The sequence below is a fragment of the Mya arenaria genome, chromosome 4, assembly GCF_026914265.1.
Source record: "Mya arenaria isolate MELC-2E11 chromosome 4, ASM2691426v1".
In the NCBI taxonomy this organism is placed as follows: Eukaryota; Metazoa; Mollusca; class Bivalvia; order Myida; family Myidae; genus Mya; species Mya arenaria.
Genome location: NC_069125.1, coordinates 58,035,252 through 58,056,597, shown reverse-complemented (window position 1 = coordinate 58,056,597; position 21,346 = coordinate 58,035,252).

Here is a 21,346-nt window from a genome sequence, read left to right as displayed (position 1 = left end):
GCACGTGAACACGTCAAGAAAATCCTTCAGACGGGATTTTACATTGACGCACAATCCATTAAACCAGTTCAGTTCATGATTTTTCAGAAAAGTTCTTTAACCTGAAATTGACCGCATTGTTTATTTATGAGTAAAATCTACAAATACTTGAACAAAACGATACGCACTGGTACTGTATAAACAGTCTTTCAGTTTTTCATCAATGCAAATCCACTTTTATTTCCTCGACATTAGATTAGAAAAGAGCAAATTAAACTGACAAGCATGGAGTTAAGTGTAAAAACGATTTGATGCTCGTTTATATGTTTCATAAGCAATCATTAAGTATTTTTTAAATACTTGAAATTACTTGAACATAATAATCGACCTATAATCCGAACACAGATGTCCACAGCGTTTAAGTTCCTATAACAGTGACACCGTTATTTCATTCAGAAATATTTTTTGTGCCAGTATATTTTCAATCTCTAGCTTACTATCAGACCAATATGATACCTTAACCTTATTCCTATTTAATTTAGTATAGAAAAGTATAGCGACTTTCAAACTGTGCCAATCAGTCAGTATTGTTTACTTGCAGATGAAACTATGCCAGGACTTTAAGACTATCTCTGTTATTCCTATTTCCACATACTCACACACCAACCCGGAAAGCTTGAACTTATTTGTATTTTTTTGTAAAACCCTTTCAAGCTATACCAAAATAGTATGGAGTCACAAGGCATCCCAAATTGACAGAATTGTTCATCTGATACCTAAATGAAAGTTTGGCGGTTGTTCTCGTCAGAGGCTTTCTGAATTATTAAATCCCAATCTGTCAGTTGATTCCATTGGCATGCTCGTAAATATAGTATTATCACAATTATTGTTCAATCGTGTATTCCACTATAACTATCATATTTTGTGCGAAATGTACGAAATCATATTTACGGTGACGTTTAAGAAATAAAAGCAATTGTTCTATTCTCTGTATGATACTTTTCAGTTGCGCTGATGAATCCAGTAAATGTACTCACTACACGGTCTCTTGGAAGAAAAATGATCTGTTTAAAAAAGTCATATTGGTTTAACAATTTAATCTCAATTTCAATCGATGTAACTTTCAAATGCACAAACTTTCAAACTTATTACTGAACAGCAGTCGCCTTAAAGAGTTTGCAAGAATGGCATAAAAACTAGGCAGATCACCATGTCCCGTTGTATCAATTAGTTTCCGGCAGTGGTCGATTAATTAAATATAAGCAGATTATTTATCAAATGTTTAGCAATAAGCAAGGCAGACCTTTGTTTCCGCCTGTTTGTCAGTCATATCGATAATGTGAACAAGTTTCCGAAAGGTGAAACACTGCTCTAGTAATTTGTTTAATATTGGCCTATGCTGTGCCAGTCAATATAGAATATAGAGTTACAGGAATCATGGTAAATGGATGTTGATTGTGTGGAAAAGTATGACGGTATGGTAGTTCCCCAAAAGACAAATGTCATAAATTACCATCAACAAAAACTGTACGCCAGTGTCTTAGTCGTTGTATCGGTTTTGTTGTAAATATGCAGTTATCAAATTAAGTGTGGACGGGCCCGGCGCATGCCGTTTGACCACTTTATAATGGTGAATGCACTTAAGGCACTAATGGGTTTTCATCTGTTTAGTAACGCATGCATCAGACACTTTATTTTAGTTAAACTGCCTACCTCAATAATTATGTCGCTCAATTTCCAATGTGACATGTTGTCGATTCAAGACATAAATATCAACAAAGAACCACACACACACACACACACACGCACGCACGCGCGCGCGCGCGCGCGCGCGCGCGCGCGCACACGCACGCACGCACGCACGCACGCACACACAAACACACACGCAGCGTGCACGCACAAACGAACGAACGAACGCACGCACGCACTTACGGACACACACAAACACGCACTTTGTATGAAGCATTCGGTGGCTTTTTATCTAGTACTCGGGTCTCAAGAGTGTTGTTCGCGGTACACAAATTTGGCGTTTTCCGGTACGCAGACTCTCAAAATCGATTAATATCATTTATTACACAATATTTGGGTAGAAAAATTGAAATGGGTACTTCGTATTGGAAGGGGATTACATCCTTCAAATTGTTATCATTTTTAAAAACATTTTGTTCGTCGAGGAAAAAGGTAATAAATACTTTTTAATCACATTCATATTACAAACTGATGTGAATTTATTGACCACGAATACATAATCAATAGGTCACGTTTACACTGTATGTAACATTTTCAGGTTTATTACATATATTAAATAAAATTATTCATATACTATACATCTATATTGTATATACCTCCATTGTGAATGACGACATGAAATATTAGTAGCTAGCCTACGTTGCCAAATTTCAAAGCAGAACAAAATGCAGCCTACTCGGGTTATGTCACATTATACCAGGTATTTTGTTTCCAAATGATATCAATTCCATAGGGTAACCAGACATGCTTACTATGGCTGGAATACTAGTACCTTAAAACATGGAGGAACACATCACTTCCTATATATGAATTACAGATTGAAAGTAGCGTGCTTCGTGTGTATATGCGTTAGATAGTAGTATACGGTATAGATAATGGTTTTTAGAATAGTTCCTCATTAAAACATCGTTTGATAAGGAAATTAATCCAATAAGGTATGTTTACTATAGGGAAAACACGTTTACATTCTTAGTTAATCCATGGTCTGTATGGTCTCTTTCAATTGTTATAAAAGCAAAATAAGCCAAAGAATTCCAGTGGACCAAATGGTTATAAATAATTAATACTTAATATCTATAGATATCAGATGTCTCGTTAAACGCTCTTCAAGTGTGAAACCCCCTGTCGGGAAGTTCGATTAATCATAGATAAATATTGAAATAAATAGTTTTTTATTAACGGAAAACAATCCCTTTTTCGGTATACGCTTGAGATTTTATGGTCCTGTGAGTTCATTATGCAAGATGGTGGAAAACGTTCTTGGTAGTTATAGAAATATACAGTGCGGGTTAATGCCCCACGACGCATCTGTCCAAAGAAACTACAGAAAAATTTGCCAATAATGGGTTGTCGAAGGTCGTCGCAAGACAGTCCTATAAAATTTTGAGCATCGTGGCATCGACTTGCCTTCGCATGACAAAACTGGACATGCATTTTTTTTGTCCTACGAGTTGTGTCTTATCTATGTCTTCTGGCTGTCATGAGTCTCTCCTACGACACAATTGCCACTGAAGTTCGATTAACATCTTGTCGCGGGTACCAGAAGATTATTTTTAGTCAAACAATCTTACGAGTGCCGCAGGACAGTCGTGAGACGGTTGCAAGCTTGTCTCGCGAATATGTAATTTCGTAAGGGGCTCTAACTACATTGCAAGCCTGTCGTTCGTTAATCTTAGTTTTCGTTAGTTTCTCACATAAATATTGCATTATAATTTCATTTCTTGAGGGGTGTATTGCTGGGGCGATATAAAATAATGTTTATCGGCGTTTATGCAGGATGGCTATTCTTCCTGAGCACATCAGACATTGTTACTATCTTCTTCTTTTTGGTGCTCTTGAGGGGTATCCTAGATACAAAACGCTGAATCAAATCAAGTGACAAATCTTAAAAAATTAGGATAGAATTGTGATGTTCCCATTTAAAAAGTCACGAGAGCAGATGGCAGGCAATAGACCAGTCCACGTAATAAAGTCGGGAGACGGACGCGCGAGCGTCACACAAGTTACTATTGTGCGACAGTCGCACGACCTGATCACATGAAAAACAGCCCAACGTCAATGCAAGACAACTCACGATGGTCGAAAATTCGATTGCCAAAATGAATCTTTTAAAATTTATTATTCGCTATTTCTATCCTTTTTTGTCGTAGCCTGTTCACAAGACGGGCCCGGATCTTTCTCAAAACTAGCCTCTGAAATTCCCCATTTAGTGATAACCGACCTTTATTCGAAGATTTTGTCGACAAAACAGCACACTAAAATCAACCTATGCAAATTGCATTCTTTCTTGCAATATAAAATGTCAGTCTCAAGGAGAACAAAGGAAAATCACAAACTCAGTTTCTTTTAAAGCCTAAGCATTAGTCTATTGATGAAAAATAATTTAAAATATATATTTAGTTCATATGCATGTACATTTATCTCCCGTGGTTATAATTGGTCCTAATTGTGTTTTTCTTGGTCTTTTCCTAATATTTCTATTAGACCGATTCCGGACATTCATATGAATTAAAAGTAATGACTGAAAGCCGAGAGACAAAATATCCCATGACATTTTTATCGCCTGTATAGGCTTACAATAAGTCTTTTACTTCATGGAATGGTCATTATATAATGATATGACAGCCTTTAGTAAGAGACTAGATATAAATAGTTTGAACAATGTTTTGCAGATATTGGTTTTACCTAGAATGCCAGTTACCACAGACACGGTTGCCTAAACATAAAACTAATGACTTAGCCGATATACTTTCCATTTTCGGGATTTTAACAATGTATCCCTGCATCATCATTTACAAGGCCAGCAGAAAGACAGCTAAACTACCCCACGAAGCTTCATAGTAGAGATTTTCAAGTAAACATGTGTTCCAAGCTTTACCAAAGTCCTAAATGTGCCGTAGGAAATTTGAACAATGAAGTACAAGGCTCAAGCTCTGGGCTTATTGGTGTACCTTGACAGTGAACGGTTGCAGACCCAAGCTATGGAACTAGTACTGTAACCTTGACATTGAACGGGTTCAGGATCAAGCTCTGGAATTAGAATTGCACCGTCGACTGTGAGCCAGTGCAGCTCCGAGATAGATTATGTTGGTTGGCATTATGAATAGAACACGTGACAAACCTTTCACCAATATGATATTCATGTGTATGATATCACCAGCGGACACGAAAAAGAGGCTTTAACACTTATTCTGCTAATACGACCTTGCTAGACCAGAGAGGTTCTGTCATGGGTTCTGTACTTTGCTTTGATACGTAAAACATTTAGCCAAGTTTTATCAACGCACATTATGAGTAGGAAATATGGGTTGTATTTGAATCAAGAACTAGTATTGCTCCGTCGACCTTGAGCCAGGGCAGCTCTGACATAGATTTTGCAGGTTGGCTTAATGAATAGAACTCGTGACAAACTTTACACCAATATGTTATTAATGTGTATGATATCTCCAGCGGACACGAAAAAGAGGCTCGAACACTTATCCTGGTATTGTGACCTTGCCTAAATCAGCGAGTTACTGTCATGGGTTCTGTACTTTGTCTTGATATGTAAAACATTTAGCCAAGTTTTATCAACACACATTATGAGTAGGAAATGTGGGTTGTGCTTAAAATCAAGGCTCAAACCCTTGATCTGGTATTTTGACTTTGACCTTGACGTTGCAAATTACATTGGTTTATGCGCATCTCCTTAATAAGAACACGTGGCCTTAGGTTCAAAACCTCAACAACACTCACAGGTCACAGTATCAGAGGGATAACGGATTTAGGTATAGATGATTCGATATAACAATAGGAAACGATAAATCCCAATAAACTTGGGAAAACATTGAAATTAACATGACAGGAAATCTATGGAGATATATTTAATAAAAAGAATAAATCTTTTTTTATTCCAGCAGGATAATGAGTTTGATGTTGCATTAAATACAAATACGTTTTAACAAACAACATCAACACAATAGCCCAGCACATCCTGAGGCTATTACTCCTCCCCCATCCAAAATTACTTTAAGCGTAGTAAACATTGTAATCCCGATGTACCCACTCTGACACGAACAAGGACTGGTTCTTGCTACTACCCAGGTGTCTATGGTCAGTGTGAACATGTGTACCAAGTCGCATATTAATATATTTCAAACGTTCCGACACGAAAACAATTCTGGGAGAGGACAAGAAATATGAAATTAATAAAAGAAAAAAAAGTACTGTTCTTACGTGCGTCAACGAAGGTAAAAATCTCAGCTTCCTGCGGTCCACGGGTCGTGGAGTGATTACGTTGACGGCTTAACGGCATCGTGTCCACATGATTTTTTCACGTTTGGTGACATCACAAGCACGTGAACACGTCACGAAATTCTTTCAGATGGGATTATACATTGACGCACATTCCATTAAACCAGTTCAGTTAATGTTTTTTAGAAACTTTCTTCAACCTGATATTTACCGCATTGTTTATTCCTATGAGTAAAATCCACGAATATTTGAACAAAACGATACGCACTGGTACTGTTTAAACTGTCTATGAGTTTTTCATCAATGCATATCTACTTTTATTTCCTCAACATTGAATTAGAACAGAGCAAATTGAACTGATAAGCATGGAGTTTAAGTGTAAAAACGAGTTGATGCTCGTTTATATGTTTCATAAGCACCCATTAAGTATTTTTTTTCTGCTTGAACAAATAAATTTCTTGAACATAATTATCGACCTAAAATCCGTACACAGATATCCACAGCGTTCAAGTTCCTATAACAGTTACACCGTTATTTCATTCAGAAATATTTTTTTTTGTGCCAGAATATGTTCAATCTCTAGCTTACTCTCAGACCAATATGATACCTTAACCTTATTCCTATTTAATTTATTCAAGAAAAGTATAGCGACTTTCAAACTGTGCCAATCAGACAGTAGTGTTTACTTGCAGATGAAACTATGCCTGACGTTAAGACTACCTCTGGTATTCCTATTTACACATACTCACACACCAACCCGGAAAGCGTGAACTTATTTTTTTTATTATTATTTTGTAAAACCCGCTCAAATGATACCAAAATAATATGGAGTCACAAGGCATCCCAAATTTACTTGAATTGATCATCTGATACCTCATTGAATGTTTTGCAGTTGTTCTCGCCAGAGGCTTTCTGAATTATTAAATCCCAATCTGTCAGTCGATTCCATTGGCGGAGGCATGCTCGTAAATAGTATAATCGCAATAATTGTTGAATGATGTACTCCACGAAAACTATCATATTGTGTGCGAAATATACCAAATCATATTTACGGTGACGTTTAAGAAGCATTAGCGACTGTTCTATGCACTTCAAGGTACTTTTCGGTTGCTCTAATGAATTCGGGAAATGTGCTCACAACATTGTATCAAGAAAAAGGATCTGTTTAAAAAAGTCATATTTGTTTAAAAAAATAATCTCAATTTCAATTGATGTAACTTTCAAATGCATAAACAGTCCAATTAAAGAGTTTTGCATGAATGGCACGAAACTAACCACTTACCATGTTCCATTGTCTCAATTTGTTTCCGGCAGTGGTCGATTAATTAAATACAAGCAGGATTAATTATTAAATGTTTAGCAATAAACAAGGCAGACCTTTGTTTTTGCTTGTTTGTCAGTCATATCGATAATGTGAACAGGTTTCCGAAAGGTGAAACACTGCTCTAGTAATTTGTTTAATATTGGCCTATGCTGTGCCAGTCAATGTAGAATATAGAATTACAAGAATGATGGTAAATGGATGTTGATTGTGTGGAAAAGTATGACGGTATGGTAGTTCCCCCAAAGTAGATTTGTCAAGACAAATGTCATAAATTACCATGAACAAAAACTGTACGCCAGTGTCTTAGTCGTTGTATAGGTTTGTGTTTGTTAATATGCAGTTATCAAATTAAATGTGGTCAGGCCCGGGGCATGCTGTTCTACCACTTTATAATGGTAAAGGCACTTAAGGCACTAATGGGTTTTCATCTGTTTAATATCACATGCATCCGACACTTTATTTTTTGTTAAACTGCCTACCCCAATTGATATGTAGCTAAATTTGAAATGTGACCTTTTTTCGATTCACGACCTAAGTATCAAAAAAGAACCACATACACACAAACGGACACACACACACTTTGTATGTAACATTCGGTGGCTTTTTTGTTATAACTCGGGGCTCAAGAGGGTTGTTCGCGATACGCAAATTTGGCCTTTTCCGGTACGCAGACCCTCCAAATCGATTAATTTAATTTATTACACAAGATTTGGGTAGAAAAATTGAAATAGGTACTTTGTATTGAAGAGAGAGGAGTTACATCCATGCAATTGTTATCATTTTTAAAAACACTTTGCTCGTCTTGGAAAAAAGTTATCAATACTTTTAAACCACATTTATATTACAAACTGATGAGGATTTATTGACCATGAATACATAATCAATTGGTCACGTTTTCACTGTATGTAACATTTTCATACACATTTATATTTATATAGATTACATATATTAAAATAAAATTATCTATATACTATACATCTATATTTTTATATACCTCCATTGTAAATCAGACATGAAATACTAGTAGCTAGCCAACGTTGCCAAATTTCAAAGCATACCAAAATGCAACCTAATCGTGTTATGTTTTATGTCATATTGTACCAGGTATTTTGTTTCCAAATGATATGAATTTCATATAGGGTGACCAGACATGCTTATTATTGCTGGAATACCTTAAAACATGGCGGAACACATCACTTCCTATATATGAACTACAGATTGAAAGTAGCGTGCTTCGTCCGTGTGTATATGCGCTAGATAATATTATACGGTATTGATAATGGACTTTTAAATAGTTCCTCATTTAAACTACCTTTATTCAGATGTGTTTACTTTTGGGTAAAAACGTGAACATTCTAGTAAATTCATTGCATACATGGTATGTTTCAATCGTTATAAAAATCGAAAAAAATTACCTTGAATTCCGATGGACCCCATGATTACACATTACAATTTTTAATATTTACTATTGACAAATAACACGGGCGCCTCGTTATACATATGGACACGGTTTATAATAAACAAATTATTGCAATAACTAGATCTATGTAAATCAACGGAAATGCGAATATGCAACGACCGTATTTAAAATGATGGGAAACATACCTTTTATTGTAATGCGGGATGTTCGGTCATTGATTATATTTTGCGAAAGAGACTGCTTTTTAATAGGTATATAAATACACAATTATGATGTACTATATTTTAATCCGTTTCCGAACCATTCTTCTCTAAGATTTAGTATAAAGGAGCAAAATCTACGGAACAGTGATGCTGGCACAGAAAGGTCGAAATATATTAAGTGGGGCTCAGATAAAAAATACTTATTTAGACGAAATATGTTATCGAAATTGCCAATGTTTAATAATATCATAAGTGATTGTTCAATTCAAAGTAGTGACGATAAAAACAAAGTTTTAAACACATTTCGTAAATGTTATGAACGAGGTAGCGCAACCATTATTTTGCAAAGAAAGAAACACGGACAAAAGTACCCGTCTCGCGAATAAGCAAGTTATTTATGCAAATGAATGGTTTGATGGCAATTGCCGCGTGTCAAAACGAGAATGAATTTAGGGTACTTTCATAATGATGATATAGTAAGGCTGGTCGGTGCCAAAAAGGCCTTCAAGAGCATTACGAAGAGGACAAAACGGCGTTACAGGCATGCACAGATTAAAGAAATTGAACGGTTTAAAGGCAAACAGTCGAAAGAGTTTTGAAAATATTTTTGGTAAGAAAAGGCCAATGAAACGCACTATGGAAGTTCAAACAACATTTTGAAATTTGGCGAGCTAGATCGGACCGCAGTATGAGAGTAGATCGGAGAACTTTTGTTCTACTAAGCAGCCGACTGACACGACAGCATTCAATGAGTTAGACAGGAAAATTAGTGTTGACGAGGTTAGGCGGGCAATCAAGGGACTGAAACGGGGAACCGACTTTTTGATAAACGAGTTTTTCTTCGAAGCAGGGGATATAATAATAGCGCACTTAACAGACATTTTAAATATGATTTTCAATACAGAATTCCTCCCTCCGTTATGGAAGGAGGCACTGTTGTTCCTATCTTTTAAAAGTGTGGCGATAGCAACGTGCACAACTACAGAGGAATCACCTTATGCAGCTGACTGTCATAGCTTTTCACATCGGTTTTAAATGATAGACTGAATATTTGGACCGAAAAAAATAGCAACATATCAGACGCTCAGTTCGGAAGTCATTGGGGTTGTCAACTATGGATGTTCTTTTCTGCTTGAATACTGTCATATAGCACAGGTAAACGCCTATATGCAGCATTTATTGTTATGTCCAAATGTTTTGACAGGGCATACAGAGATGGTTTGTGGTACAAGGTGTATAAACAACTTGGTATACGCGACATAATAATAATGCGGGGTAAAATGTTTAGGATAACCAAGTACATGTATGAAAATGTACTAGTACAGGCCCAACACTGCAATAGCTACTCCGATTTCTCGGACATAGCTACCGGCTTGAAACAGGGAGCGATATGCTCACCTTTGTTATGGGCCATGTTTATCGAAGATCTATAATTATTTTTACAATCTAATCCGGACAGTGGAATTACGGTGGAACAGAAAACATTGATTTTTATTAATATTTATATGTCGACGACATGGTTTTATAAGCGGAAAGGCCCATATATACACAAGGAAGGTCGGAGAGACTGTCCGATTATTGCAATTGTAGGGATTTACAAGTCAATGCCGATAAAAGTAAGATCATGGTTTTTAGAAAACAAGGAAGGCTAAAACGTAGCGATGACGTAGTAGAAATAGTTGAACAATTCACTTAGTAACAACTAATCTTAACGGTCAATTTTACAATAACCTGCAAATGCTATTTATTATTTCGTTACATATTTTTCTTCGTAAAAATGTATTTACAAACCATGAGCGAGTCCCTATACTAAACGAGTACACCTCGTGATAGTTTCATTAGTTTTGTCGCATCGACCCAAGCAGTGTGTGTATACCACGTGATGAATTGCGTCATAAATGCAACGTCGGAAGGCGATATTTTGTTTCGAAGAATACTTTAAACAAAGATAAATTTTCCTTTTCTTCACCATTTTAAACGAAACATAGCGCAGTCTACGATTTAAGTCTTTATTTTAAGCAAAATGTTGCCTTCCGACGTAGCATCTATGACGTAATTTATCACGTGGTATACACACACTGCCAATGGTTTAAGGAGATATAGGGTGGAAATGTAATACAATCATAACGCCTTGACCAATTAATGTGACCTTGACCTGGATATGGGATCAACATGTCGACTGAGTAGAAAGTTGTGTCTCAAGATTCGTTAAAATACCAAATATAGGTATATATGAAAAGCAGAAGATACAAAATTCAAAGGCAAAACAATTTACTTTGTATCGTGACATTGACCTGATACGAACGCTGTCTTGTTGAGGATAACGTGTGGCGATAGCGAGCGGACCAGAAATGCATGCCCAATATTTTGACCTAGCTAGTATTGCACCGTCGACCTAGAGCCAGTATAGCTCTGACACAGATTTTGCAGGTTGGCTTAATGAATAGAAAATAAGACAAACTGGCAGTAAAACCCTTGATCTGGTATTTGACCTTATCATTGTCGAGGCAACTTACATGAGGTTCTATGCATTACTTAATTAATAAGCACACGTGACCTTCGTTTCATCGAAATCCTTCAGTTGACGTAGGCGATGTAGAGCGGACACAAATAACGTGACGGTCGGATGGATGGACAACGAATGGCTGTCTTTGCTTTACCTCGTTTTTACTAACAAGGGGCCCAAGAGGGCCTATGCTCTACTGGCATGGCTCTTGTGGTTATTTTCTTTCCAGAGCATGTACGTATGAGTAATAAGCAACAAATATATAGTTCACTTTTTGTGTTTGAGTTAGCTGAAAACACTGCACGTTCAACATCTGAGGACAGAAAGTGTTGTAAGCAGATTAGTTGCATGAACTATTTTAATATGTGCCAAGTAAAGGTAATCTGAGGGTAAAAAATATTTGCTTTCAAAATTGTACTCGTGGTCAAAATTTCATTTCTGTAGCTTAAAAAATAAAAAAGTTGGTCAAAAGGTCAAAGTCAATGACATCCAAGGACAACATTGATGCTCGTTTGCAAAACTGTACACATGGTCAAAATTTCATTGCTGTAGCTTTAAAAATTAAAAAGTAAGTCAAAAGGGGTGGGCTTTTGCCCAAGGGGCATAATTTCAAATGTTTTGCTAGACGGTCATCATATGATGCTCCACAACAAATATCAAAGGTATGGGGCTTGTGGTTTAAAAGAAGAAGATTTTGAAAATATTTCTTAGATAAGTCTCTCTAGGAAACTTGTGACCCCCGGGGCAGTGCCAGTTTTGACCCAAGGGGCATAATTTGAATTACCATGAATTACCATGGTAGTGGACCACTGCATGGCTACAAAAGTACGAAATTTCAACTGTCATACTTGGCATTGTCGGTGTTCGTTATGCCTATCAATGCCCTTAAAGCTCCAGTCCCACAGATATACTGTTTTGATATTTTGTTTTATTTATTTTTTGGTCTTGGAATGAGCCTATTTTTGCGTTAATATCTAAAAATCAGTGATATAAGACTGCTGACAAAAGATCAGATCGGAGTGTTTCATATATCCGTTCGAAAATTATTGCTTTATGTTTTATGGCTAAACGCGTTACTAACGCTTTAAGAAAAATGCATAAAACGTCATTTTTTGAACATACAATGAAAATGTGAAAACCTGCGATCTGATTTTTGACAGCAGTCTTATATCACTCGTTTCTATGCATTTTTTGCAGAAATAAGTGGCTTGTACCAAAGAGAGAGCAGCTTAAAATAATGCAATTACTATGTAATCGTTAAATGAAAAGTCAAATCTTAATGAAAAAGAATGTGCGGAGTGAGCGGAGCAAACGTGCATTTCTTAATCATTAAGATTTTACTTCATGTCATTAAATTGACTTAGATTCCAACCCCATTGGCTGACACATTGTCATAGCTAAGTCGGACTTTGATTTTGAAATGATTAAGCATAGTACTTAATGATTGCCATGATCTGCAATTATATTCCGATAAGGCCTCCGAATAATGTAAAGTTGGCAAAATGTACATAATTCAACGACAATTATGCATCAGATTGAGTAGACCTGGATAATATTCTCATTTGAAAAAAAAATAATTATAAAATTTGCAGGTAAAGTTTATGGTGGAAAAAGGACGGGGGGCCACATCTAAATACGTGTCATTTGATAAATTAATTCATGTAAACATCAGAATTTAAATAAAACATGTGGGGGTGAGCTTATTTACCCTCGCCATCGGGTGATAACCATTCGGCGAGCACGCTACGTTTTACAATAATTTTACAGTTTTTAAAACATTTTTCTGCTTCGTTGATCGTAGCGTGGGTGCAATGGAACATATATATGTATAAATTCTACACACTAAGTAAAAATCTACGGTTAGAAGTTTAATATGAAAATAATATCTTAAGATTATATCACATACATTTTAAAATGGAACAATTCAAATCCATAAATAGAAATTCTACCAGAAGAAAAGGTAAAATAAATAGTAATAGTAAAAGAATCTATGAGTATAAATATGTCATATGTATGTTTAGGTAGAACGTATCATTATATTAACTAGCTGAGTCTGATTTGTTTTAAATGAAGGATTTCTTACCAGCCAGTTTCCTAAACCTCCTCTATCAATTACAGGGGCGATATGTGCTGGTTGGCACTGAGGACTATGCCTCAGTGCGTTTGCCTGGATTTTATTATTATATTTTTATTTTATTAATAATATTTTTGTTTAACAATAGCGACATTCAAAAGAATAAAACAGAAGTATGTTTTTACTTTATAAAAGTGTCCTATTGTTGATGTTTTTTGTAAGGACTTTTAAACCTGGGGCGTCCCATGGGGCTGGCACACGGGGGCCTAACTGTATTTGGATATTTATAAGGTGCCGATATATAGCACAGTGAATCTAAGATTCCCCGTGTAAACCAACATGTGAGTGTCAATATCGTGACATAAGCAAACTAGAAATGCCTACGTGAATGTTTGTAATTCATGTGTCAACTTTACAACACTTCATGCAAACAGCGCTTTTGTCTCTTTATAATTACACCAATTATTACCTCATCACCTGTGACAAAACGGACTTGATTGTCCGGCGCCTTTTGTCTTTGGCTAACTGTGAAAAAGTTTAAGCAAATGTTCTCAACGAGTCAAGACAAACAGCGTTTATTCACTCCTACCTAATCCAAATATATCAAATAGCATATGGCTTCAATTTTAATTCACTACTGGGTTTTTATGTGCTTGAACGTCAGTTTAACAGCTATTTCAAGAGTGAAAGAAAGCGTGATTTCAGAACTTAACAATTGACAATTTGGACACAAAATTGCGAACATCATTTGAAAATAATTAAATAAGCCAGCCTCTTAAGCAATACTCGACATGACGTCATTACGGCCACACGCTTGCGAAGGCACCGAGACACATGCGCGTCGGGGCGCCCTGATCAGAGAACTCAAGGAGTATGAGCGGAAGTTGATGAGGGTCATCAGGCAGATCCACCTCCTCAACGACAGAATGCAAGGCCTCACCTCAAGGTAACTAAACAGTTTTTATTTATTTAAACGGAATGATAGAAACCATGGGAGTGTCGGAAGTAGTTACACCAAATAGTTGATTAAGTCTTGTACAAAACTGATTTCATACAATTACTTCACCATGTTATTTCTTCTTTTATATCTCAACATACGTGTAGAGTCATAAACTTATATCAAAATTTACGATTTTTCTTTGGCGGAAAAAATAAAGCACAACTTTGATAAAAAGAAGACTTGAAAAAATGATGCAACAGATAACTCTAACCGCTCCATATGTCTTTTTTCAGGATTCAAGCAGCCCGTTGTCAAGGTAACCACTGTTTCCGGTATGCACTACGTATGCGCATCAATGTTGCCGAGGGGGTCTGCTATATGATGCACGAGTATGCCCGGGACATAGCAACCACGATCTCAGACAGGCGTAGAAAACTGTTCAACCAGCACGTGACTATCGAGTCCAGTGACGACGAAACAGAAAATGGTGACGTTACGGATAATGATGACGATTTGGTTTCCATCTGATCCAGCTGAAACGTTCTAAGACAAATAGTGCTTTTATTTAGTGTGTATATTATGTTTGATTTGATTTGTTACGTTTGTATATCGATATCATCTAAACTGTTTCACGACCGCTTAAGCATTATGTATATGTTTAGATAAATATTTTGTAATTTGCAATGTATATTAACAGCATGTACCATGACCTTTTACAATGCGTTTTGTTCTACACTAATAGTATTTATATATAATATGTGAAATAAAATATTGAAACACACATTTTTTATTTTTAATAACAAATATAATATATATAAAAAGCAACTTAAATGGCTTATAAGAAATTGATGACCTGAAAATATTCATGTTATTATCCGCTGATGACGCGGTAGTTTTTCCAAATGATCCTAAAACCTTACAATCAATGTTAGATGACATCGAAAGATACTGTAACACGTGGGGTTTGCGTCTTAATGTTAATAAAACAAAAGTTATGATTTTTGAAAATGGTCGCCATACGTTATATGACTTTTATTTATAAGTCTAAGATCGATGTTGTCTCTTCATTCAAATAATTGGGTGTACATCTTTTTAAAAATGGTAACTGGAATCGCACCCAACATGCATCGTTTTCACTCCGTAACTTATTCGTCGTTTACAATAATCTGGACCTTCCAGTTAGTAATAGGGTTGAATTGTTCGACTCGCTTGTTTTACCAACACTAAATTATGGAGCAGAGGTATGGGGCTACCATGAGGGACCGGATGTAGAAATTTTGCACTTGAAATTTTGTCGGAAAATATTAGGTGTGAGACGCTCTACCAATCGCGAAGCTCTGTATGGTGAACTTGGTCGAATACCGATGTCAATACACAGAAAACACTACTAATAAAGTACTGGATAAGATTAATTACTTTAAACGAGAACTTTTTAATATATAAAACATATAATATGCTAAAAAACGATACTTATAACGAACTTAACTGTAAGGGATGTAACTGGGCATTCAGAGTTAAACAGATTCTCTATGAACACGGGCTTGGCTATTTCTGGGAGAACCAGTTTAATATGTTTATCGATTTTAGTGTTATAAAACAGCGTATACTAGAAAAAGTATCAATAAAGCTGGTATTCATCTATAAATAACTCAGGACGTCTTGAAACATATTGTCTTTTTAAACATACATTCGGATAGAAAATTACCTGTATGATGTAAAAGATTCAAAACTTAGAAAAGAAATGTCAAAATTTAGAGTTTCATCACATGATCTACAAATTGAACGTGGTAGATACGTTAATACACCTAGATCTCAAAGATTATGCATCTACTGCCACCAAAGAATGATTGAAAATGAATATCACTTTTTACTAGTTAATATGTCCGAAATACGCAGATTTAAGAGCCAAATATATTAAAAGATATTACTACACGTGGCCAACAAAGCAAAAGTTTATTAATTTGTTATCTAACAATTCAAACAAATCTCTAATTAACCTATCAAAAATTATTTACTATGCAAACATCTTAAGAAACTAATAAGTATGTTGTTGTTTGTATCCATAAACAAATGTTTTGCTCTTCTGTTAAAACAATTTGTGCCTAAATCCATGCCTTGCACATGTATGTATTTTGTATTTGCTATAAACATGTCTGATATGTTTAATGCAATAAAATGTTGAATTGAATATACGTATACGCATGGCCATATGATTTTTGGTAGAATTGCCCAGTAACATTAAAATGTAAGATTTTGACAAGGAAACCTAAAAAATTGAATTTACTTGAACAAACGTCCAAGTGATTTTTTTTTTGCTATAGATATTCATGTCAACTTTGTCGTCAAATGTTAGAAATAGAAAAAATACAAAGGCTGTCGTAGGACGGCGAGTTCGACTAAACACATCTTTGTCTTAGAAATGAATACAATAATGATGCTATATGGGCCTGTTAAAAGCAATAAAAAAAATCAATTTAATATAGAAAGCTAAGCAAGAAACGCCGCAATGCGACGAAACTAAGTGTTGTTTTTTATATTTGACAGAAGAACTTCAGCCTTTGTTGTGAGGTTCGGTTTCAACTTTTTTTATCTTTTCAGAAACAGTGAACATGACCCTAGGGTCCCAAAATGCAATCTAATGGAAGTCCTCCATAAGCTATTTTAACATACCGTAACCAAACGGTTATATAATTTTAGTAACAATGGCCTTGACCTAAGGGGCCCAAAACACAATGCCATGAGATGTATCCATAAACTCTTCCTACATACCAAGTTTGGTCACAATATGTCAACTCTAACTTAAGTTATTCAGTACCAACCTTTTTCGATTTTAAGTAATTCGGCACTAACCAATTTTGGTATTTTAGTAACAACGACCTTCACATTGACCATGGCTCTCGAGACTCGAAACACAATCCCATGGAATGTCTCTATAAACTCTTCCCACATACAAAGTTTGGTAACAATATGTCAACTCTAGCTTAAGTTATTCAGTACCTACCAGTTTTCTTTTTTTAGTTACAGTGACCTTGGTACTAGAGCCCAAAACGCAATTCCATGAAAGGTTACCATAAAATCTTTCTAAACGCCATGTTTGGTCACTATATGTCAAACCTAACTAAAACTATTTGATACCATAGGTATAGGTGAGTTGACGCCACCCATCTTACGGCCCGCCCGTCAAACAACGTTCGTCATCCTAATAACCAGGTTTAACTCAAAAGCCTGCCAAAAGCAATAAAAAGAAAACTGTTCGACATACTTCAAACCATTTCTATTTGACGGGTTATTGCCTCTTCTCAACTTACGCATGTAAAACAACATAAATACAGACCAAGTTCGACTATTTTCAATCTGAATTACTCTTTGGCCTCTGTTCAACTTAAATTTTGATAAAAATACGGTGTCCGGACATTCACTCAAGAAAGGGTTGGCATATTTAGAAACATAACAATGGACCACATGTGCATCGTGTGTAGTCTATGATAAGTTCCTTAAGCTCGATCGTGACGGAAGCTAGTAGCTTCGATTGGCAGCTTAGTTTATCAGAACTCGAGAGATAAAACAGTTATTGAACAATAAGCGTGTTGATTTCATCAACAATTTTTCATATTTTCTCGGCAAATATGGCATTTCTGAGCTAGTCCAAATAATTGTACGTTGACGGATTTTTTTTTTAGATTTTTGATATGGCAAATCCTTCACGTACAAATTGTTTAGTATCAAAAGTGGGTAGTTGTTCCGATCAGGATTCCGGGTTAAAGCATATAGCGTCTATAAAATAACATAAAAACAAGAAATATTACCAGATAATGTTATTTTATATTAGTTCCGTACACAAAAATTAAATATCCAACTTATAATAATGAGTTTGACGGCTTTTCTTCATTTCATTCTGTCAAAACATAACGATATATACATGAAGGGCACCTGCAAGGCTTTAGGGCACAGTTTTAAATCGCTCGGAACATTTCGACCATTGGCCGAGTTGTTACGATTATATAACGAGGTCTATCTCGAAGCTTTGTCGGAGGAGGCCGAGTTATTACGATTGTATCGAGTTGTTCCCCTTCGCATAATTGTTGTCTTTGTCAGTCAACTTTCGTTTTATAGGAAAGGTAAACAACTTGTTTTAATGCATTAAATGCTTGTTCAGTGCAAAATAACATTTCACTTACATGGTAAAATATGAATATAACTCTTTATGATCAATTTCAACCATAAAATACTTCACTTAAAACAATTTCAATATGTTTTAAACACTCCCGTTTTTTGCACATTCCCGTTTAGACGTTAGGGATTGGAAGAATCCCGTATAACACGTCTATTATTTTAGACTAATTTCTGAGCATGCTGTACGTTTCCTGGCTGATTGTTTGTGTTTATCACATGCCCCTCTCCGCCCCCTTGTGTTTGCTGCAAGCACAATGTGCACAATATTCGTTCAGTTTTGTGAGACTGCAAACACGACTCTGCCGCCTTTCAATAGTACAAGACTGTACGACCGTCCATGTTGTATGTTATAAATGATGTGTAAAGCAGTAGTTTAGGGACAATTTGGATTTTGTTACCATGAAATAACAATAGATAAACCGAGGTTGTAGACCGATGTAAAACTTAGAAATGCGAAATAATCCGCACGTTATACACGAAAAATTAGTGTAGTGTTTTTTCTTTTCTTTTATATTTTATTTTTTAATTGACGATTTTAACAGACAAAACTGTGCACCCTCTTTTTTTCTTTCAATTACATCGAGTGTTAGCAACATCTGGACTTATCAGCAGGTGTTATTTTATGAAAAAGGGCCGCAAAAGCAAACCTACATTGTATATTTGGTTGAAAATGTAAACAGTGTTGTAGGAAGTACGGGCGTAACTTGCTTTGTTGATCTCTGATATCTTGAGTTTCTGGTTAGGCTAAACTTTTTTCGCGGTCCCAAATTTATTCCTTCTATTTTCTATATAAAACAATTCCGCTACCGTCGATTTTTCTATCTCGATTTTCCCATATCAAAGTCATAGTTCAGTCCATGCGGTCGAATGCACAAATTTCCTTTATACTTTATGTCGAACTGCAGGTCGGGTTTCGACTTATCATTTAATGTTTTTACATCCATTTCTGAAAAAATGTACAAGTGTTAAGCTTGTGAAGATGTAGGCATTTCTTTATGACGTTAAATGCAAGTTGTAGGGGTAACGTTGCATTATATTGTGGATAAAATCAATACGATAGTGTAAATGATTATCAGTTTTGCCTAGAAAAAAAGCATAAGAGGTACGGAATTCTAGAATAATTTCAGACTTATTATTTACAATGGAATAATCGTGAACGCATTAAATTCCCGTTAGTTAGTTATTTAAACCGTACAACATGGACTTGTGGGCACACTCGTACTATTGAAATAGGGCAGAGGTTTGTTTGCAGTCTCAACAAACTGTGTACATTGAGCTTGCAACATACAGAATGGAGGGTTAAGCCACAAACAATCGGCCAGGAAACGGGTTCAGTCGAGTGATAAAACATCAAGTTTTGAAAATAGGAATACCGTGAAAATACGTAAATGTGTTGATAAAATCCACACGTTCATTTGTAAACATTGCAGCGTAGCCCATAGTCTGTTCAATTACGTTTAGCTCACCTGGGTATGTACCAGTGCTCAGGGTGAGGTTTTCCTATCGCCAATCATCCGTCAACAATTGCTTTAAACGACATCTTCTCCTTAACCGCTTGGTCACCGTCAACAATTGCTTTAAACGACATCTTCTCCTTAACCGCTTGGTCATTTTGGATGAAACTTAATGGGATGTTCCTTGGATAGTACCCTTTCAAAATTGTTCAAAGAAATGAATTTTATGCGGAACTCTAGTTGCCACCGCAACCGAAAGGAAGAACTTGTGAAAAACAATCCTTGACAAAAATGCATGATGCCTAAAGCTTAGATATTTGGTGTGTTACATTGTCTAGTGGTCCTCTATTTTGTTCAAATTATGCCCCTTGGGTCATAACTGACTCTGCCCGAGTTCACAAGTTTCCTAGACTTATAATAGAAAAACTCAGAACATCTTCTGATCTGAAGTCTATATTTTTTATGTAGCATCAAACAGTGGTCCTCCACCAAGTGTGTTCAAATTAAACGACTGGAACAAAACCGGCTACACCCTGGTGTTCACAAGTTTCCTATAAACTTATGTAGGGAAATCTTTGCACATCTTCTGGTCTGAAACCGCTAGTCCCTGATCCTTGATATTTTGTATGTAGCATCATAAAAATTATAAAGGTCCTGTATCAAATTTGTTGAGATCGTGCCCCTGGGGTCAACACTGGCCCCGTTACGGGGGTCACATGTTTCGTATAGACTTAGATAAGAAACACAAGGCCCAGACCCTTGGTATTTTGTATGTAGCATCACACAGTGGTCCTTGACCAAGTTTGTTTTAATTTCGCCCTTACGGACAAAACTGGCCTAGCCCTGGTGCTCACCAGTTTCCTTTATTACGTCAAATGACGGCCCACTACCAAGTTTGTTCAAATTATTCCCCTGAGGTCAAAGCTGGCCCCACCCCTTTTGACCTATTTTCTTATCGTTGAAGTTATAGCAATGTAATTTGGACCTTATGTACAGTTTTAAAAACAAATATCAATGTTGTGCTTGGATGACATTAATTTGGACCTTATGAGCTACTTTTTATTTTTGAATTTCAGCAATGAATTTAGCAAATGTGTCTAGTTTAAAGATCAAATAATAGTGTTATGCTTGGCTGTGGCATTTTCTATTTTTTGATGATACAGCAATGAAATTTTGATCATGTGTATAGTTTTAAAACAAATATCAGTGTTCAATCTTGACCATAGTTTAATCCCTAGTTGCACTGCCATAAATAAATAAACTAAATCATTCTCATAAAAAAACAAAGGTT